This window comes from Scyliorhinus canicula, chromosome 1 (genome assembly GCF_902713615.1).
Source record: "Scyliorhinus canicula chromosome 1, sScyCan1.1, whole genome shotgun sequence".
Lineage (NCBI taxonomy): Eukaryota > Metazoa > Chordata > Chondrichthyes > Carcharhiniformes > Scyliorhinidae > Scyliorhinus > Scyliorhinus canicula.
In genome coordinates this window covers 297647700-297671004 of record NC_052146.1, presented here as the reverse complement: position 1 = coordinate 297671004, position 23305 = coordinate 297647700, and the positions used below count along the sequence as shown (strand labels likewise).

General features: G+C 51.6%; 1 protein-coding gene across 5 annotated transcripts in view; it reads right to left on the bottom strand.

The window, feature by feature from the left end:
• wdr27 (WD repeat domain 27) overlaps positions 1–23305 on the bottom strand; it is a 599569-nt gene that overhangs the window by 160971 nt on the left and 415293 nt on the right. The gene's annotated exons all lie outside the window — the stretch shown is intronic.

Here is a 23305-nt window from a genome sequence, read left to right as displayed (position 1 = left end):
GCAAGATGGTTTAAGAATTGGACTTGAACCAATCCACCTTTTCAACAATCTACCTCAAGTAAAAGCCTGGAGGATTTAATTCCCTCTGTGCGCTGGTTAACGCAACTGTGTTCCATTCATGACTGTGCTCTTTTGGCATATTTGTTAGCCCCTTTATTTTAATGGCTTCAGAGAGAAAGCAAAGATAAATTCATTAACCAATGCATGGAAAATAGCGCACAGGCAAGAAGAATTTGTAAAAGGAGAGTAAAGACTTTAGGGGCAGCACGGTAACACAAGTGGATAGCACTATGGCTTCACAGCGCCAGGGTCCCAGGTTCGATTCCCCGCTGGGTCACTGTCTGTGCGGAGTTTGCACATTCTCCCCGTGTGTGTGTGGGTTTCCTCCGGGTGCTCCGGTTTCCTCCCACAGTCTAAAGCTGTGCAGGTTAGGTGGATTGGCCATGGTAAATTGCCTTTAGTGACCAAAAAGAATAGGAGGGGTTATTGGGTTACGGGGATAGGGTGGAAGTGAGGGCTTAAGTGGGTCGGTGCTGACTCCATGCGCCGAATGCCTTCTGCACTGTATGTTCTATAAATTGTCTAAAAGGGTCGAGTAGTTTAGTTAATATAGAGTACTTCCCATCTTCTCTCATCCTAAAAGAATTCAGAAATTTAACTTCCTGTGCGTTGGAGATAATTTATAATCAGTAAGCAATTACTCCTCCCACAGATTCCTAACATTTTGGTCTCCCACCTTATCCTGCTCCACTCTGCCAGCATACCTTTCTTCTGAAAAAAAAAACAGCGTTTGATATTTCTCAGAGGCGCAATGAAGAAGCAAAATCCCTTCAGGTGTCCAGTGTGGAACTGGTTGTGACTGCATAGGAACAGGAATAGACACAACAAAAGCCAGCTATTCCTCTTATAGTGGATCAACCGCACTTAGTTGCTTTTGACCATAATGCTTTCGATCGCATCTTTCTCCAGGAATGCAACCAATTGTCTCCTCAACCCACACCGGCCTTAAAAGAAAATGCAAGCAGTAGAAAAAAAGGGGGGTGGGATCATTCCAGACAATCTATTCTGTTCCAAAACAGTCTGCAGATGTTGTTGAACAAAAGAAAGAAACTAATGATCATCTAGCTAGCAGACTAGTCACCTCTGGGACAATCTCTTTGGGAAGACTGGAGATTGAATCCGAGCAGTGTGAATGGACATTAAATCAAACTTAAGTACAATCTTGAAATGTAGCGAGAAGCCCCAGGGGAAGTGCAAAAGAAAAATCAGTCCTTGAGTAAAGCAGTAGAATGCAAGCAAAAAGTAAAATTTGAGCCATTACTATTGGTGGTTTGTCAGATGCCCGACCAATTCAGACCGTGACCAACTGGTTGCACCCTGCAGCATGGAGGACTGGTAACTAACATATCTACTTTAGGTGAAGATACAATCCCTATTTGTAGCGCTACTGAAAACAAGTGGACACAAGAATCAACAATATGTCAGTAATGTAAGCCAGTGTTTGATGTATAAAAATTAAGGACTGTGAACTGTCACTGCGAGTCAGAGCTGAGCCGAGCAAACTTTCATCAGTAATACTCTATTTTGCATACGTCCAGTCTCACTCCTTCTTTTTGCTGTACTTTGTTTAAACATTACAGAGTTGCTTTTAACTGTCCTCAAGCGTGCAGAGAAGTAGGGAGGGGTGAAGGTGATGGGGAAATAGGGCCAGGTTCCTGCCCTCCCACCATCTGAGCTGACCTCAGATCGGGCATAGGAAGGGTCAGTCACCCAACCTGGGGCTGGCGAGGGCCCACTTTGCATGGGAAAGTGCAGCTAAAAGGTATCATGCAAACTGTGACCCCATGGGGGAGGTCACATGGCACAAAACCTAACAGCATGTCCTGGCGAGACCTTTTTGGACACGAAGGGCAAGTTAGAATGGCCTGCCCACCTAACGTGCACATCTTTGGACAGTGGGAGGAAACCCACGCAGACACAGAGCGAACGTGCAGACCCGGCACAGACACTGATCCAAGCCGGGAATCGAACCTGGGATCCTGGAACTGCGGAGCAACAGTGCTAGCCACTGTGCTACCGTGCCACCCCGCTAAAACAATAAAGTAGCGAGGATGATACAAACAGATATATTTCCTTCATGTCTGCAGGTCAGGGTAATGCATGATGACTTTTTTTATATACCATGGATGTGGGTAACTTGTCACTGAAAATGATGGTCATACAATTTGTTTTTCCTTGCTATGGAAAAGGTGGGCTGTTTGAAGAGATGCCTTTGCACACTGTTGCCTTTTGAGTACTGTGGCTTGCCAAAGACATTTGACCTCTGCGGTGACCTTTGTTAATACAAGGATTGAGGCAGAAGCCATAGTGAGCATCATATGGAACACCTACAGCTTGTCACACCAGAATAACGCAACCAGCCTCAAACCAAAATGAAAATACATCGGGCAAAGAGAAACCAAAGCCAGCAAAGATCCTGTGGCACAAGTGTATAACCTCAGGAGCAGAGGTAACAATAACTCCACGGAAGAATCTCTGGGTGAATCTAACAATGTTTGTTATTTTTGTGATAAAAATGGTATCACATCAATGGTTACGAAGTCTTGGGCAAAAAGCACAGCGCTGGTGAAAATCATAAATCTCCAGCAAAAAAAGTTGTGTGCGCTCTTCACTTTTTGATGTGATCTCAGTAAATATATAAACTAGCACCGCCTAGATCCTCCAGCAGTGCTGTTGTAGCAACTGCGAAACATTACAGTCTAAATTCTACAAATATGAACCTCTTTTCAATTAGGATTCAACAGTGCATCTGTCAATACCTTCTCTTCAACATCCCCGCTGAGCACCAGGAAAGCACTGGTAGAGGTCATCAAGTTGCTGATTGTGGCAGTGGAAACTACACATGCTGTGGAGTACAGATAATGCTGGAAACACAATGACGTTACCTTATTGCACAATACACAACAATTACGCTCTAAAAGTATTGGGAGAGATGCCTGGGAGGACCATGTCACTGGATCCTCTCCAGTCACGACAACGGTTCAGGTGGGCAGACTGAATCAGCACCATTGAAGTAAATAGGAAAATTGAAGTGTTACGGCCTAGGCATAGCAGGATTCTGGAAAAAAGCATGTCAGAAAATGATGACAGGATGAATTGTTGCACTTGGATGGATTGGGCCCAAACACAACTTTAATGTAGTCTGGGAACTGGACAAAGACCCAGACACACTAAATTATACATTTGAACCCACACCACACACCCATGATGGTTCTCTGAAAAAGCCATCAATTAATGTAAATTATGTAAATTAAAGTCAAGAATATACAGGTGGAGAGCATTCATTAGATGATTACACAAACACGTATGTTGGGACACGTGGCTTGATTCAACAAAATGGGAACAAAGTCCCAGAGCGAGCGCGTTTAGCCGCATGTTTCCTGGCACTCACAGTGCCAAGAACCACATGGCCATTCCATGTGACTTGTGTTATATAAGGGGCCTCAATGGGAAATGTGCGGCCCTCCGTACATAGCCCCATTTTGCACACTGGAGAGCTCAGCTCGCCAGAACTCCCCAGTGTAGCGGGAGATTGGGACGCCATTTTAAATGGCACCCCGAGATCCCCAAAGTGATTCCTGACCTCCCCCTCAGCCCAAACACACCATGGGAGGGTCCCCTTACACCCCCACCCCCTCCTGCTGAACACCCACACAGGGCATCCCTAGCCTGATCATGCGCATGCAATAAATGTCAGCTTGGCACCTTGGCAGTGCCCCTGCCAGCTGGCAATGGCCAGGTGGCACCAGCAGTGCCAGGACACCACCTTGCCCAAGGGCATGCATGTGGGAGCCTCTAATCCCCTGGTAGACCCCAGAAGGGCAGCACGGTAGCATGGTGGTTAGCATAAATGCTTCACAGCTCCAGGGTCCCAGGTTCGATTCCCGGCTGGGTCACAGTCTGTGCGGAGTCTGCACGTCCTCCCCGTGTGTGCGTGGGTTTCCTCCGGGTGCTCCGGTTTCCTCCCACAGTCCAAAGACGTGCGGGTTAGGGGGATTGGCCATGCTAAATTGCCCGTAGTGTCCTAAAAAGTAAGGTTAAGGGGGGGGGGGGTTGTTGGGTTACGGGTATAGGGTGGATACGTGGGTTTGAGTAGGGTGATCATTGCTCGGCACAACATCGAGGGCCGAAGGGCCTGTTCTGTGCTGTACTGTTCTATGTTCTATGTAGAAGTGCTGTCTGGGGACCAGTTTTTTTTTTCAAAAAATATACTTTATTCATAAAATTTATAATAAACATTACAAAACATTTCAAATTGTCTTGACTGTACATTTCCATCAAAGTTACACATTCACTTGTCTTTCTTCTATTCAATTGGGATGACATTACACACATATCCTTCTTTATGTTACAGTTCTTTTTTAAATATTTACATTGTCATGTTTCTTTTATACATTGGAGTATTGAAGACCCGGACCGAGGGGTTTTACACTGTTACCCACCCCTCGATGTACATTTGCTGGTAAGACCTTACACTGTGGTCTTTCCCCATTGCGCCTTGGCGGCAGCTGCCCCAAGCTTGAGTGCGTCCCTCAGCACGTAGTCCTGGACCCTGGAATGTGCCAGTCTGCAACACTCGGTCGAGGGCAATTCTTTGCACTGGAAGATCAGCACGTTTTGGGCAGACCAAAGAGCGTCTTTCACCGACTTGATGACCTTCCAGCAGCAGTTGATGTTTGTCTCGGGGTGTGTCCCTGGAAACAGTCCATAGAGCACAAAGTCCTGTGTCACAGAGCTGCTTGGGATGAACCTGGACAAATACCACCGCATCTCTCTCCAGACCTTTTTTGCAAAGACACATTCCACAAGGAGGTGTCTCATTTCCCCCACAGCCGCTCCGAGGGCAGCGTGCAACGGCGCTGAGCCTTCGGGTGTACATGAAGAATCTGACGGGGAGGGCCCTTCTCACCACCAGCCAAGCTAGGTCTTGGAGCTTGTTTGTGAGTTCTGGTGATGAGGCATTCTGCCAGATTACTCTGGCAGTCTGCTCAGGGAACCATCCAACGTCCTCCACAGTCTCCTTTTCCCTGAGGGCCTCGAGGACATTACGTGCTGACCACTGCTTCATTGCCTTGTGGTCAAAGGTGTTTACAGGTGGTACAGCACGGTCCAACTACTTGGAGCGTTCCGCGGCAATGAGGCCAGGCCCATCCTTTGTTACACCAGGGACAGGTAGAACCTCAGTATGCAGTGACACTTGGTGTTTGCATAACGGGGGTCTACGCACAGCTTGATGCAGCTGCACACAAAGGTGGCCATCAGGGTGAGGGAGACGTTGGGTACGTTCCTCCTTTATCCAGAGGTTTGTACATGGTGTCCCTTCGGACACGGTCCATCTTGGATCTCCAGATGAATTTGAAGATGGCCCAGGTGACTGCTGACGCGTAGAGTTGGGTAATGGGCCAGACCTGTGCGACGTGCAGTAACACCGAGAGTGCCTCGCACCTGATGACCAGGGTTTTGCCCGCAATGGAGAGGGAGCGCTGCTCCCACCAGCCCAGTTTCTGTCTTACCGTGGCAATGCGCTCCTCCCAGTTTTTGGTGCACGCCCCAGCCGCTCCGAACCAGATCCCCAGCATCTTCAGGTGATCTGACCTGACAGTGAAGGGGACAAAGGACCGGTCAGCCCAGTTCCCAGGGGGACCAGTGCTGAACAGCACTCGCCCAAGGTCTCTGAGGCGAAGAGGATGAATCCCAGGGCCTCAGGTACTTCAGGAATATGCACATTACATTGAGACTAACTGTCTCTCTTCAATACACAGGTTTGCCAAAAGGTCATCCGGCCCACAATGGCGTGATTTACTTCGCAACATCTTGTGAGATCACATTGGACCTTGTGAGGCTTTGGGAGCCAGGTAGATCCGGGAGTGGGGGGGTCTCCCGGCTTTTATCAGCTATGCTGCACCGCGGCCAGCTGCTTTTCCGGGACGGCATGACCGTTGGATCGCGCCCACAGTGTTTAATTTGTTGATCTTCATTTTATTTTTTAAAAAGAGTACAAAGTGACACCTGCTGGCATGCATCATGGACTCCCCAGAACAACATCTTGATTTAATTTGGATAAGTTTCCTTTTGGAACTTTGTTTTTAGTCCCTTAAAAGGCACTTTCACCTGTGCGTTTGTCAATTTGTTTTAATTTTCCCCATGTTTGTACTCAGAGAGTATAAGGAGAAATTTGGGTTTTAGCTGTGGCTCAGTGGTAGCACATAGGCCTCTGAAACAGAAAGCTGTGGGTTCAAGTCTGATCCCAGGTGCTGGTAGGCTTAAAAATGGACAAACCTCCAGGTCCGGATGAATTGTGTCCTGTGGAAGGCTAGGGAGGAGATTGCAGGGGCTCTCATCCAAATTTTGAATTCCTCTTTGGCCACAGGGGATGTGCCAGATGACGGGAGAACAGCAAATGTGGTCCCACTATTCAAGAAAGGTTGTAGAGGTAAGCCAGGGAACTACAGACCAGTGGGTCTCACATCAGTGGTTAGGAAACTACTGGAGAAGATTCTCAAGGAGGAAATCGATCTCCATTGGGAGAGGCAAGGTTTGATCAGGGATAGTCAGCATGGCTTTGTCAGAGGGAGGTCATGCCTAACGAATTTGATTGAATTTTTTGAGCGTGTGACCGGGGTGTAGATGAGGGTAGTGCAGTTGATGTAGTTTACATGGATTTCAGCAAAGCCTTTGACCAGGCCCCACATGGGAGGCTTATAAAGAAGGCAAATGCACTTAGGATACAGGGTAACTTGATAAGGTGGATTCAAAATTAGCTTAGCTGTAGGAGGGTGATGACAGACGGCTGCTTGAGTGACTGGAAGCCATTGCCCAGTAGCGTACTGCAGGAATCTGTATTGGGTTCCTTATTGTTTGTCGTTTATATAAACTAAATAGATGACTATGTGGGGGGTAGGATCAGGAGGTTTGTGGATGACACAAAGATCGGCCAGATAGTTAACAGTGAGGTTGAGTGTCTTGGGTTATAAAAACATATAGGCAGGATGGCCAAATGGGCAGAAAAGTGGCAGATGGAATTTAATGCTGAAAAGTGTGAGGTGATACACTTTGGAAGGAGTAACGTGACAACGAAGTATTCAATGAATGGCCTGACACTGGGGAGTTTTGAGGAACAAAGGGACCTTGGCATGTTTGTCCATAATTCCCTGAAGGCAGACGGGCAGGTGAATAGGGTGGTGGAAAAGGCATATGGGGCACTTGCCTTTCTCAATAGAGGCGTAGATTACAAAAGCAGGGAGGTCATGATGGAGCTGTATAGAACTTTGGTGAGGCCACAGCTGGAGTATTGTGTGCAATTTGGTTGCCACAATATAGAAGGATGTGATTGCACTGAAGGGGGTGCAGAGGCAGTTCACCAGGAGAACGCCTGGGATGGAACATTAAAGTTCTGAAGAGACCTTGGGTGGGCTTAGGTTCTTTTTGCGAGCGGAGAAAACTGAGGGGCAACCTGTTCAAGGTGTACAAGATTATGAGGGGCATGGGCAGGATGGATAGGGAGCAGCTGGTCCCCTTAGTTGAAGGGTCAGTTTCAAGGGGACAAAAGTTCAGTGTGAGGGGCAGTTAGTTCAAGGGGGATTTGAGGAAAAATGTCTTTATCCAGAGGGTTATGACGGTCTGAAATGCACTGCCTGGGAGGGTGGTAGTGGCGGGTTGCCTCACATCCTTTAAAAAGTACCTGGATGTCACAACATTCAAGGCTATAGGCCAAATGCTGGCAAATGGGATTAGGTTGACAGGTCAGGTGTTTTTCATGCGTCAGTGCAAACCCAATGGGCCAAAGGACCTCTTCTGCACTATTATTCTGTGGAATTCCAGTCCAATATTAAGGGTGTGCAGCAGTGTCACCCATTAACTTTGAGGTGAGCCTGCCTGCCCTCTCAGATTGCATGCACTGTTGAAGGGCTTTCATTAGTTTAATTCATGTCTTCTCAAAGAGAGCGTAATTACTGACACTGATTGGGGGGGGGGTTGCAGAGTTAGGAGCTATGCATTTCTAAAGTTTCACTTTGTGAATAAATCCAAAACGGAGTAAAGATTGACTTCTCCCCCTTCACTAATTGGCTGTTCGAAGTTTAACAGTTAGTCTCATTCCCTTTCTCTTTCACCGTAAACCTGTGAATTTCTGAATCCAAAACCCCACAATCAAATGAGCGCAGGAGCTCAAAAAGTCACAACTGCCTGCTCTCCATGTGGATGGCATAATCTTATTTGGCATGTGGAGCTGCGCTTGGTGCCCCTCTCTTCATTGCAAGGAATAGTATTTTCTACCTGTAGCTGAGGATTTTGTGTGGGGTTTTACCCCCCCCCCCCCCCCCAGTAAATTCTATGATTCTATGAAAAACTCATTCCCAGCTGAGGAACCTGCAGTGCAAAGTCTCCATGGTCTTCAAGCTCACAACACTCCTCACTTCCACCAGTCTCCGATAATCCTGACAATGCTTGCTCTAACATCGTCCCTTTGCTTTGTGGGAGAAAAGTTGAATGTTTAGCCCCAAGAAGCCTCACTACAATTTACAAATGTTGGATCATGCAGGACTTGGAAGGTGAATGGTAGCAAGGCTCAAAGAGCATTGTACGGTGGGGGTGCTTTCAGTGTCTGGGCTAATCAAACAGCGTCAATCGCTTCTGCACTATTTCACCAGCAAAAAAGATTCTTAGCTCCAGTCAGATCCTGAAATTCCATCAAAATATTACAAACATTCGGCTTGTAGTGTTTGTACCAAATAACAGCGAGTCCTCTTTGCAAACTTTTCCTTTCTCAGAAATGCGAAGGACATACAAAACTGCGAAACCTTGAAACATTCTCCGAAATGTCTGCAGCTGGTTCCTGCCAAGGCCAGGGCTGCTGAGGTGCAGTGGGAGATGATTTTCCATGTAGTGATGTATGACCCAAAGCCAAGCGAGGGAACATGTCAAACCTAATTTATGCAACGTATCCTTCAGGTGCTGTAATTGGAGTGTAACAATGCAGACATGGAGCCAAACGAGCGAGATCTGCACTTAAAGGGACGGAGTGGGGGCATAGTTAGGAAGGAAAGCAGTCAGGAGGGGCTGACAAGGTTTTTGCTTCTCTTGGCCCCGCAAAGATCTATGCCACAGCTCTTTCTGGCACGGATTTCAATCTGTCATTCCTCGTTAGGCCACTCTACTCTCAGGCACATGAAAATTCCATCAAGCTCCTGAAGCTGGCTGACTTAAATATTTCAATAAGGCTCCTATCTGTTCTGAGCTGAAACACTGGCTGTATATTTCCCCCGCCTAAAAAAAACTGACCCAGACAGGATTCAGGAAGCCTGCAGATGGTCCTTTTGAACTTTTTGTCCACTCTTGGCCCCATTATTTTTGGTGTGAAAGGGCCCCTCTCAGTATAAGGTCTCAAACAAAGAATGTTCTGTTCCACGCATCAGACTGGTAAAGACAGCAAATCAATCTTTCCCTTGACTGCAACATGATAATTTGGGGTATAGCCTCTTTGATCTTTCTATAAAGACCTCCCCATTCAACTATATAATGTTTGTAAGTGCGGCAGTCCACAGAGTGACAGCACTGACCATTCTGAATGTCCATGAGAAAAGCTCGAATAAAATTACAGTCAAGGGCATCACGTGGAGTGAACGCGGAAGTGACTGTGTTTTCACGAGCTCTGACATTACTCACTTTTTAATCCTTTTCTTTATCCTGCTGCACAACTCATAATAATTTATTCCTGGTATATATGCCCTATATTATGTTCCTGGAAGATCCTACTAGATTTTGGCGATGGGAGCAGAGTTAAGTCAAGAAAATCCTTCTTTGTTTGGGACACTCAGAGGGAGCCAGGATGGGGCCTGGTTCGCAGGTGAGCAGGCTACGCTTCAGCGTTGGTGTCCAGCTGATGGCAGCCGCTGTGAGTGAAGTTGTGGACGGTGATCTCGGTTCCCTGGCACAGGTTATTGGCGCTCACGTTGAGGAACTGCGAGATATCCTAAAGAGAATGGATGAAGCAGAGAAGAGAATCCTGTCAGTTGAGAGGGCAGTCTTCTCAGTGGGGGCTTGGCGTCCGCTCTTGGAAATCCTGCTGCATGGTATGTCAACCACCATGCTCGAGTCCGGGGGATGGGGCTGGAAAGGGAGTGTCCAAGCGCTTGGTCTTCCGAGGTGGACTGGGAACAAATGTGCGGCCGAATTGGAGAACTGGCTGCCAGGTTTTCAAAACCTCGATTTGAAGGCTGGGCGTTTTGAGTTTGATGGAGCACATTGTATCTGATCTTCGAGGCTTGGGGTCAGTTGAGGATTCTGACCACTGGTCTTATGTTTATGTTGTTTTGTCCTCAATGTTCATTGAGGGGGGTTGGAGGTGGCTAGACAAGACAGTTCTTCACCACCCGCCGGGGCCTAGGTTTCCCATGACCTGGGTTTCGGGACGATGACATGGCTGAAGTGCAAGAGCTTCAGTGGTTAGCACTGCTGTCTCACAGCGCCAGGGACCCGGATTCCTCCTGATGCTCCGGGTTCCTCCCACAGTCCCACAATCCAAAGATCGGCGAGTTAGGTGGATTGGCCATGATATTATACCTCATAGTGTCCAGAGATGTACATGTTAGGTTATGGGATCACGGGAGGAGGCGGACGGGTGAGTGGACATGCGTAGACTGCTCTTTCAAAGGGTCAGTGCAGACTTGACGGGCCGAGTAGCTTCCTTCTGCACTGTAGGGAGTTTATGAAACACCAGATGAAGATATTGCTCGATGATCATATCATGGCTTTAGGTTTTCCAAGTTCCATAAACGGTGATATTATCCTGCAGTTCATCAATAATTCTGAACTTTGTCCCCTTGTGATTATATTAAGCTTGTGTTATTTCCTCTTATTCTGACAAGGGTGTATGATACATGAGCACGGAGGTGTTTGTCGCCTGTTGTGGTGAAAATCATGCATGAGGGTTGTGCAGTGTGTACCTATTTTTGTTTTTATATATGTGCTGTAATCCTTGCTTTTACAATGAGGGAGTGCATTTTTTCTTTTTTATGCACACTTCACTTTGTTTATAAAGAAGATTAGCAATGCCACAGCAGTGTGGTGGATAGAGAGTTTGGTGCAGAGTGGTTGGTATGGGCTTATAAATCTTCATTTTGGTTGATGAAAAGCCCCATTAGAACTGTTGATGCGCAATCAATCATCACAGAAACGAAGGAGTGGTCCGAATTGAAGGCTTTAATCGACAAGATGTTCCCCCAGCAGCTTGAGTACAGAAAGAACGATGGCTGCTGGAAAACACGGGTTCTTATACTCCGCCTCATGGGCGCAGCTACCTTCATCTTGACCAATGAGAAAGCAACACTTGGGCCAATGAGCAGCGAGCCTTCTCCACCAATAGCAGCTTACACTCCCAGGTACCGTAGTACCTCTAGTCATACTACCACAACTGTTGGGTTTCACTGGGGAGGTAGTATCCTGTTGGCTGCAAGGCCTGAGTGCACTGGTTCAGCATTGATGGAGCCTTTTCTCAGGTGGGGGTTAAGCAGGATGGAGGAGTAAGTCTCCCCCCCCCTCCAGGTGGTTATATGTAGGGACTTCCAGACTGTCCTTGAGGGAGGCAGTGTCCTGCTCCTTATGAGGCGATGCTATTTTCTTCCTCGTTTCCTTTGCGACAGGATATACGTTACTCGACCCTGTTTGATGCTTATTGGCCAATCCTGGTGTTTCTCTTTCTGGGGTTTCCTTTCTTTATCTGGGTAGAAGAGGTGCCCCTGCTCCGATTTGTTAGGGTTGTGTGTGTGTGTGTGTGTGTGTGTGTGTGTGGGGGGGGGGGGGGGGGGGGGGGGTACTAGATTTGGGGGATTTGTTGAGCGTTGTGGTTATGTGTAAAACATCCTCTCAATGGGCAGCAGGGTAGCATGGTGGTTAGCATAAATGCTTCACAGCTCCAGGGTCCCAAGTTCGATTCCCGGCTGGGTCACTGTCTGTGTGGAGTCTGCACGTCCTCCCCGTGTGTGCGTGGGTTTCCTCCGGGTGCTCCGGTTTCCTCCCACAGTCCAAAGATGTGCGGGTTAGGTGGATTGGCCATGCTAAATTGCCCGTAGTGTCCTAATAAAAGTAAGGTTAAGGGGGGGGTTGTTGGGTTACGGGTATAGGGTGGATACGTGGGTTTGAGTAGGGTGATCATGGCTCGGCACAACATTGAGGGCCGAAGGGCCTGTTCTGTGCTGTACTGTTCTATGTTCTATAAAACTAATGTCTTCCTGAAATTTTTCTGGTATTTCAGTTCTTTATTTTGGGGTTATAGAATTGTTAACTGGCTCTTGCAAAGGTGCAGGAAGGCCTCATATGTGAGGAAAAGACATTGTAATGGGTCATTGCTGCTTCTGGTTTAATTGGAGCTGGGGGAGGTGTGCGCTCCCAAACATGGCACGCAAATCTTCCCCGATACTCTCGACTGCTGTACGAACAATCGCTACATGAGAAGGTGTGCGCCACTCTACCATTGTTCGTACAGCAGTCGAGAGTATAGGGGAAGATTTGCGTGCCATGTTTGGGCGTGCACACCTCCTCATCTCCTTCATTCTCTAGTTTATCTATTTGCCGTCTTTCTTTGTGTAAACGGAGGCGCCAAGTTTAATGTTTAAGCTCAACCAACTGTGTTGATGTTTTCCTGTCTTTTTCTGCATTCCTGTATGCTCTAAGGCTGTGCTGTACCAGTTTTGAGGATTCTGTTGCATTATTGGTTAAAATGGAAAAACTTGAACAAAACTATACACGGAAAAAATTACAGTGAAAATCTTTTTTTTTAAATTTAGAGTACCCAATTTTTTTCCAATTAAGGGGCAATTTAGCGTGGCCAATCCACCTACCCTGCACATCTTTGAGTTGTGGGGGCGAAACCCACGCAAACACGGGGAGAATGTGCAAGCTCCACATGGACAGTGACCCAAGGCCGGGATGGAACCTGGAACCTCGGCGCCATGAGGCAGCAGTGCTAACCACTGCGCCACCGTGCGGGCCCCTAGTGTAAATCTTTTACACGTTGAAATCCATTATGGGAAGTAAGTCACGTGGGGGCTCTAATATAAACTGTGTTTGATTGGAAATGCAATGAACCAGTTCTTCTGAGGCCAACAGCAGCACAAGTTGAGCCATCCACCACTGTTATGCTTCAGAATGCATTGTCCAAACGTGTGGATAAATGCTGTATTAACCCAGGACGTTTAAAATCCCGATGTTCGAATTGACCCTTCCTGGGACCCACCACAAATGTTTCTCACACTGATCTTAGTGTTGGGGAATTGGGCTAGATACATGCTACTTACCACAAAAACTATCCTAGAATTGTTACACTGTTTAAACTCTGGTGTAACTCCGCGATTAACAGCATATCTCAACCAACCATACAACACGAAGACTGACCTGATGTGACTACACATCCCTCCAACCCGACTACACATCCCTCCAACCCGACTACATGTCCCTCCGACTCGACTATATATCCCTCCTACCCGACTACCCTACCCTCCAACCCGACTACATATCCGTCTGACTCAACTATATATCCCTCCGACCCGACTACCCATCCCTCCGACCCGACTACCCATCCCTCCGTCCCGACTACACATCCCTCCGACCCGACTACCCATCCCTCCGACCCGACTACCCATCCCTCCTACCCGACTACCCATCCCTCCGTCCCGACTACACATCCCTCCGACCCGACTACCCATCCCTCCTACCCGACTACCCATCCCTCCAACCCGACTACATATCCCTCCAACTCGACTATATATCTCTCGAACCCGACTACCCTACCCTCCAACCCGACTACATATCCGTCTGACTCAACTATATATCCCTCCGACCCGACTACCCATCCCTCCAGCCCGACTACCCATCCCTCCAGCCCGACTACCCATCCCTCCAGCCCGACTACCCATCCCTCCAACCCGACTACATATCCCTCCGTCCCGACTACACATCCCTCCTACCCGACTACCCATCCCTCCAGCCCGACTACCCATCCCTCCTACCCGACTACCCATCCCTCCGTCCCGACTACACATCCCTCCGACCCGACTACCCATCCCGCCTACCCGACTACCCATCCCTCCAACCCGACTACATATCCCTCCAACTCGACTATATATCTCTCGAACCCGACTACCCGTCCCTCCGACCCGACTACCCATCCCTCCGTCCCGACTACCCATCCCTCCAGCCCGACAACCCATCCATCCAACCCGACTACATATCCCTCCGACTCGACTATATATCCCTCCTACCCGACCCTCCAACCCGACTGCCCATCCCTTCGACCCGACTGCCCATCCCTCCGACGCGACTACCCATCCCTCCGACCCGACTACCCATCCCTCCGAACCGACTACCCATCCCTCCGAACCGACTACCCATCCCTCCGACCCGACTACACATCCCTCCGACCCGACTACACATCCCTCCGACCCGACTACCCCTCCCTCCGACCCGCCTACCCCTCCCTCCGACCCGACTACCCATCCCTCCGACCCGACTACCCATCCCTCCGACCCGACTACCCATCTATCCGACCCGACTACCCATCCCTCCGACCCGACTACACATCCCTCCAACCCGACTACCCATCCCTCCGACCCAACTACACATCCCTCCGCCCCGACTACCCATCCCTCCGACCCGACTACCCATCCCTCCGGCCCGACTACCCATCCCTCCGACCCGAATACCCATCCCTCCGAACCGACTACCCGTCCCTCCGACCCGACTACCCATCCCTCCGACCCGACTACCCATCCCTCCCACCCGACTACCTATCCCTCCGACCCGACTACCCGTCCCTCCAACCCGGCTACACATCCCTCCGACCCGACTACCCGTCCCTCCGACCCGACTACCCATCCCTCCGACCCGACTACACATCCCTCCGACCCGACTACCCATCCCTCCAACCCGACTACCCATCCCTCCGACCCGACTGCCCATCCCTCCGACCCGACTACCCTTCCCTCCGTCCCGACTACAAATCCCTCCGACCAGCCTACCCCTCCCTCCGACCCGACTACCCGTCCCTCCAACCTGACTACCTGTCCCTCCGACCCGACTACCCATCCCTCCGAGCCGACTACACATCCCTCCGACCCGACTACACATCCCTCCGACCCGACTACACATCCCTCCGACCCGCCTACCCCTCCCTCCGACCCGACTACCCGTCCCTCCAACCTGACTACCTGTCCCTCCGAGCCGACTACACATCCCTCCGAGCCGACTACACATCCCTCCGACCCGACTACCCATCCCTCCGACCCGACTACCCATCCCTCCAACCTGACTACCTGTCCCTCCGAGCCGACTACACATCCCTCCGACCCGACTACACATCCCTCCGACCCGACTACCCATCCCTCCAACCTGACTACATGTCCCTCCGAGCCGACTACACATCCCTCCGAGCCGACTACACATCCCTCCGACCCGACTACACATCCCTCCGACCCGACTACCCGTCCCTCCGACCCGACTACCCATCCCTCCGTCCCGACTACCCATCCCTCCAGCCCGACAACCCATCCATCCAACCCGACTACATATCCCTCCGACTCGACTATATATCCCTCCTACCCGACCCTCCAACCCGACTGCCCATCCCTTCGACCCGACTGCCCATCCCTCCGACGCGACTACCCATCCCTCCGACCCGACTACCCATCCCTCCGAACCGACTACCCATCCCTCCGAACCGACTACCCATCCCTCCGACCCGACTACACATCCCTCCGACCCGACTACACATCCCTCCGACCCGACTACCCCTCCCTCCGACCCGCCTACCCCTCCCTCCGACCCGACTACCCATCCCTCCGACCCGACTACCCATCCCTCCGACCCGACTACCCATCTATCCGACCCGACTACCCATCCCTCCGACCCGACTACCCATCCCTCCGACCCGACTACACATCCCTCCAACCCGACTACCCATCCCTCCGACCCAACTACACATCCCTCCGCCCCGACTACCCATCCCTCCGACCCGACTACCCATCCCTCCGGCCCGACTACCCATCCCTCCGACCCGACTACCCATCCCTCCGAACCGACTACCCGTCCCTCCGACCCGACTACCCATCCCTCCGACCCGACTACCCATCCCTCCCACCCGACTACCTATCCCTCCGACCCGACTACCCGTCCCTCCAACCCGGCTACACATCCCTCCGACCCGACTACCCGTCCCTCCGACCCGACTACCCATCCCTCCGACCCAACTACACATCCCTCCGACCCGACTACCCATCCCTCCAACCCGACTACCCATCCCTCCGACCCGACTGCCCATCCCTCCGACCCGACTACCCTTCCCTCCGTCCCGACTACAAATCCCTCCGACCAGCCTACCCCTCCCTCCGACCCGACTACCCGTCCCTCCAACCTGACTACCTGTCCCTCCGACCCGACTACCCATCCCTCCGAGCCGACTACACATCCCTCCGAGCCGACTACACATCCCTCCGACCTGACTACACATCCCTCCGACCCGCCTACCCCTCCCTCCGACCCGACTACCCGTCCCTCCAACCTGACTACCTGTCCCTCCGAGCCGACTACACATCCCTCCGACCCGACTACACATCCCTCCGACCCGACTACCCATCCCTCCGACCCGACTACCCATCCCTCCAACCTGACTACCTGTCCCTCCGAGCCGACTACACATCCCTCCGACCCGACTACACATCCCTCCGACCCGACTACCCATCCCTCCAACCTGACTACATGTCCCTCCGAGCCGACTACACATCCCTCCGAGCCGACTACACATCCCTCCGACCCGACTACACATCCCTCCGACCCGACTACCCATCCCTCCGACCCGACTACCCGTCCCTCCAACCCGACTACCCATCCCTCCAACCCGACTACCCGTCCCTCCAACCCGACTACCCATCCCTCCGTCCCGACTACCCATCCCTCCGACCCGACTACCCATCCCTCCGACCCGACTACCCATCCCTCCGACCAGACTACCCATCCCTCCGACCCGACTACACATCCCTCCGACCCGACTACCCATCCCTCCGACCCGACTACCCGTCCCTCCAACCCGACTACACATCCCTCCGACCCGACTACCCATCCCTCCGACCCGACTACCCATCCCTCCGACCCGACTACACATCCCTCCGACCCGACTACACATCCCTCCGACCGACTACACATCCCTCCGACCCGACTACACATCCCTCCAACCCGACTACCCATCCCTCCGACCCGCCTACCCCTCCCTCCGACCCGCCTACCCCTCCCTCCAACCCGACTACCCATCCCTCCGACCCGACTACCCATCCCTCCGTCCCGCCTACTCATCCCTCCGACCCGACTACACATCCCTCTGACCCGAATACCCATACGTCCGACCCGACTACCCATCCCTCCGACCCAACTACACATGCCTCCGACCCGACTACACATCCCTCCGACCCGACTACACATCCCTCCTTCCCGACGACCCATCCCTCCGACCCGACTACCCATCCCTCCGCCCCGACTACCCATCCCTCCGACCCGACTACCCCTCCCTCCGACCCGACTACCCCTCCCTCCAACCCGACTACACATCCCTCCGGCCCGACTACCCGTCCCTCCGACCCGACTACCCATCCCTCCGACCCGACTACCCATCCCTCCGACCCGACTACCCATCCCTCCCACCCGACTACCTATCCCTCCGACCCGACTACCCGTCCCTCCGACCCGGCTACACATCCCTCCGACCCGACTACCCGTCCCTCCGACCCGACTACCCATCCCTCCGACCCAACTACACATCCCTCCGACCCGACTACCCATCCCTCCAACCCGACTACCCATCCCTCCGACCCGACTGCCCATCCCTCCGACCCGACTACCCTTCCCTCCGTCCCGACTACCCATCCCTCCGACCAGCCTACCCCTCCCTCCGACCCGACTACCCGTCCCTCCAACCTGACTACCTGTCCCTCCGACCCGACTACCCATCCCTCCGAGCCGACTACACATCCCTCCGAGCCGACTACACATCCCTCCGACCTGACTACACATCCCTCCGACCCGCCTACCCCTCCCTCCGACCCGACTACCCGTCCCTCCAACCTGACTACCTGTCCCTCCGAGCCGACTACACATCCCTCCGAGCCGACTACACATCCCTCCGACCCGACTACCCATCCCTCCGACCCGACTACCCATCCCTCCAACCTGACTACCTGTCCCTCCGAGCCGACTACACATCCCTCCGACCCGACTACACATCCCTCCGACCCGACTACCCATACCCTCCAACCTGACTACCTGTCCCTCCGAGCCGACTACACATCCCTCCGAGCCGACTACACATCCCTCCGACCCGACTACACATCCCTCCGACCCGACTACCCATCCCTCCGGCCCGACTACCCGTCCCTCCAACCCGACTACCCATCCCTCCAACCCGACTACCCGTCCCTCCAACCCGACTACCCATCCCTCCGTCCCGACTACCCATCCCTCCGACCCGACTACCCATCCCTCCGACCCGACTACCCATCCCTCCGACCAGACTACCCATCCCTCCGACCCGACTACCCGTCCCTCCAACCCGACTACACATCCCTCCGACCCGACTACCCATCCCTCCGACCCGACTACCCATCCCTCCGACCCGACTACACATCCCTCCGACCCGACTACACATCCCTCCGACCGACTACACATCCCTCCGACCCGACTACACATCCCTCCAACCCGACTACCCATCCCTCCGACCCGCCTACCCCTCCCTCCAACCCGACTACCCATCCCTCCGACCCGACTACCCATCCCTCCGACCCGACTCCCCATCCCTCCGTCCCGCCTACTCATCCCTCCGACCCGACTACCCATCCCTCCGACCCGACTACCCATCCCTCCGTCCCGCCTACTCATCCCTCCGACCCGACTACACATCCCTCCGACCCGACTACCCGTCCCTCCGACCCGACTACCCATCCCTACGACCCGACTACTCATCCCTCCGACCCGACTACACATCTCTCCGACCCGACTACCCATCCCTCCGACCCGACTACCCATCCCTCCGACCCGACTACCCATCCCTCCGACCCTATTAGCCTTCCCTCCGACCCTATTACCCATCCCTCCGACCCTATTACCCATCCCTCCGACCCTATTACCCATCCCTCCGACCTTATTACCTATCCGTCCGACCCTATTATCCATCCCTCTGACCCTATTACCCATCCCTCCGACCCTATTATTCATTCTCCGACTGATTCCCTACCTCTTGCCCTGACTGCTTACTCGCCTGACTCGATTATCCATCTCCCCGACCCAACTACCCAACACAACCCAACTGCCCACCCCTAACCCAACTGCCCACCCCTAACCCAACTTCCCACCCCTAACCCAACTGCCAATCCCCCCATCCCAACTACCCATCATATGACTGGACTGCTCATCCCATCCACTCAACTGCCCACTCTTCCAACCCACCTCTCCAACCTGACTACTAATCCATGACCTGACTGCCCAGCCCACTGCCAATACGCCCATACCCGACTAAACCCACCCGGTCCAACTAGACCCACACCCCCTCACTTATCCACCCAACGACTTACACGCCAGTCTATTCGCCAGCTCACTCACTAGCCCATTGAAACCTTTGTGATCTTTAAACATCGATCTGAATATCGACGCTGATGTGATAAAAAGGGAATATGTTCTCGGTGCTGCTCCTCTCCATTGGTGAGCTCCATGGATGACGACAATGAAGCATTGCTGCTGCAACAGGGAGAGGAAGTCTCAACTGAAAGGTCATAATAAAGTTCAGGGTGCAGTGATCTTCGCAGTCAGCCGTGATCGTCTCAGCATCGTCGTTGACCAGAGGGTTTGGGCCATTCTTTATACCCACTGAGCACCTTGAGATGTTTTACTATGTTAAAGGTGCTGTATAAATGCAAGTTGTTGTTATTGTACAAAAGCAGAAAGAGGATGTCTTCCCAAACATAGCTATTATCAGCTAGTTTTGGACAAGGGAGTCTTGTTCGCACGGGATCTATTTTGACCTTTCATGTGGTGGTAGTGGTGGAATAAGGAGGGTACTGGAGGAACACGAAGAGGCCCAGGTTATGGTTTTGTTGGCTGCAGAGATGCATCCTCCTCCTTGGCAGGCAAAAATAATTCAAGAACAACAAAGAACAAAGAAAAGTACAGTACAGGAACAGGCCCTTCGGACCTCCAAGCCTGTGCCAAACATGCTGCCCGTCTAAACTAAAATCTTCTACACCCTGGGTCCGTATCCCTCTATTCCCATCCTATTCATGCATTTGTCAAGATGCCCCTTAAACATCACTATCGTCCCTGCTTCCACCACCTCCTCCTCTAAAAAACTTGCCTCGTACATCTCCTCTAAACCTTGCCCCTCGCACCTTAAACCTATGCCCCCTAGTTATCGACCCCTCTTCCCTGGGGAATAGTCTCTGACTATCTACTCTGTCTATGCCCCTCATAATTTTGTAGACCTCTATCAGGTCGCCCCTCAACCTCCGGCGTTCCAGTGAGAACAAACCGAGTTTATTCAACCTCTCCTCAAAGCTAATGCCCTCCATACCAGGCAACATCCTGGTAAATCTCTTCTGCACCCTCTCTAAAACCTCCACATCCTTCTGGTAGTGTGGCGACCAGAATTGAACACTATACTCCAAGTGTGGCCTAACTAAGGTTCTATACAGCTGCAACATGACTTGCCAATTCTTATACTCAATGTCCCGGCCAATGAAGGCAAGCATGCCGTTTGCCTTCTTGGCTACCTTCTCCACCTGTGTTGCCCCTTTCAGTAACCTGTGGACCTGTACACCTAGATCTCTCTGACTGTCAATACTCTTGAGGGTTCTACCATTCACTGTATATTCCCCACCTGCATTAGACCTTCCAAAATGCATTACCTTACATTTGTCCGGAATAAACTCCATCTGCCATCTCTCCGCCCAAGTCTCCGAACTATCTAAATCCTGCTGTATCCTCTGACAGTCCTCATAGCTATCCGCAATTCCACCAACCTTTGTGTCATCTGCAAACTTACTAATCAGACTAGTTACATTTTCCTCCAAATCATTTATATATACTACGAACAGCAAAGGTCCCAGCACTGATCCCTGCGAAACACCACTAGTCACAGCCCTCCAATCAGAAAAGCACCCTTCCATTGCTACTCTCTGCCTTCTATGACCTAACCAGTTCTGTATCCAGCTTGCCAGCTCACCCCTGATCCCGTGTGACTTCACCTTTTGTACCAGTCTGCCATGAGGGACCGTGTCAAAGGCCTTACTGAAGTCCATTTGGACAACATCCACTGCTCTACCTGCATCAATCATCTTTGTGACCTCTTCGAAAAACTCTATCAAGTTAGTGAGATACGACCTCCCCTTCACAAAACCATGCTGCCTCTCGCTAATACATCCATTTGCTTCCATATGGGAGTAGATCCTGTCTCGAAGAATTCTCTCCAGTAATTTCCGTACCACGGACGTAAGGCTCACTGGCCTGTAGTTCCCTGGATTATCCTTGCTACCCTTCTTAAACAAAGGAACAACATTGGCTATTCTCCAGTCTCCGGGCCATCCCCTGAAGACAGTGAGGATCCAAAGATTTCCATCAAGACCTCGGCAATTTCCTCTCCAGCCTCCTTCAGTATTCCGGGGTAGATCCCATCAGGCCCTGGGGAATTATCTACCATAATATTTTTCAAGACGCCCAACACCTCGTCTTTCCGGATCTCAAAGTGACCCAGGCTATCTACACAAAATTGACTCAAGGTTTACCTTTTGCTGGGGGTGGGATCTACCGGCCGCGTTAGACCCAAAAAGCAGCGCAGCGCAGTACCATGCGGTTCACACCTCGACAGATCACGTCCCATTGCGGGCAGGGTCACTTTTTGGCGAATCTGCTGATTAGAGTGAGGCAGCAAATTTCACTCTAATATGCGTTCCCGAGTTCTAACTAAGGTGTGGGATCTAACTCCCTCGCCTTGGAGACCTTGGGCAAGCGCCATTCAGTACTGGTCTCCTGAACCGAGGACCAGATGGAACGACAATCGTGGGAGTCTCCCAGGGCATTGGAGGCCCCTCAGGTGCATGCCCTCTGACAGGGTGGTACTGCTGGTGCCACCGGGGAACCCTGGCATTGGCACCCTGGCAGTGCCAGGCTGGCACCTGGCTGGCACCAAGGTGTCCAAGTGGCACTGCCAAGGTGCCCGAAGATTCTTGGGGTGGTGCCAGGCTGGCATTTTATATGCGGCGTTGATCGGGCCGGGGTGTGTCCTGCGAGGGTGTGGGAGGGTATGGGGGCATGGGATATAGTGAGTTGCGGCTTGGGGGAGGTTCAGAAGTTGCGTCAGTGGGTTCGAGAGATCAGGATGACATTTAGAAATGGTGCCCTAATCTCTCGCTGCACTGAGGCGTTCTGGTGAGCGGACCTTCTCAGTGCACAAAACAGGGCAAAGTGCGACCTCGTCAGCGAGTTCCCCGCTGTGGCCCCCGATCTACCCAGATGGTTGTTGGATAGTGGTTAATCTCCCGCGCTACGGGACTCTGCCCCCATTCAGGTAGATTGCGCCCTGGGTCTCTTCTCTCCCACAGAACTGAGCAGAACAGACACAAGCTTCACTGCAGGAAAACATTACTGAACTAGCTTTATTTACACCTCCCCAGCAGAAGGGGCAGCAGAGTGGGCAACATAACAAAATGCTCAGATCCTGCAATATATTATCGTTAAGTCACAATCCAACCCACTTTTATTTTTCTCCGAGCAGTCTTGTCGTGGAGATCACTTTCTCCCCAGGCACATTTTAATAACTTGTCTTCTCCAGTTCTAAATTAAGGCTCATGTCCAACTTATTGTTGAAACAATCATCTAGCAATTTACTGTGGGCAGCAAGACTTAACAATATACAGGTTATACCGTATTAGAAAACAGAATTGTATGGACCTTTCGGAGGAATATGATACATAATACAGCCACGGCTTCCTGTTTCCAAAACACTATTTCAAACTTGTTGCAGAATATTTCAACTCAGTATCACATTACTAATATCCTATTACTGCCCCCTAGAAATTGAATGACATCATTTCACTACCACTTCAAACGAATAGATCAGTTTATTAATCCCAGTGCCCCTTGCTAGTAAAGTAAATATTCCAGTTATTATTCCAATCATTTGTAGGTTTTGCAAAACTGGAACATACAGATTCTTGCGGCAAAC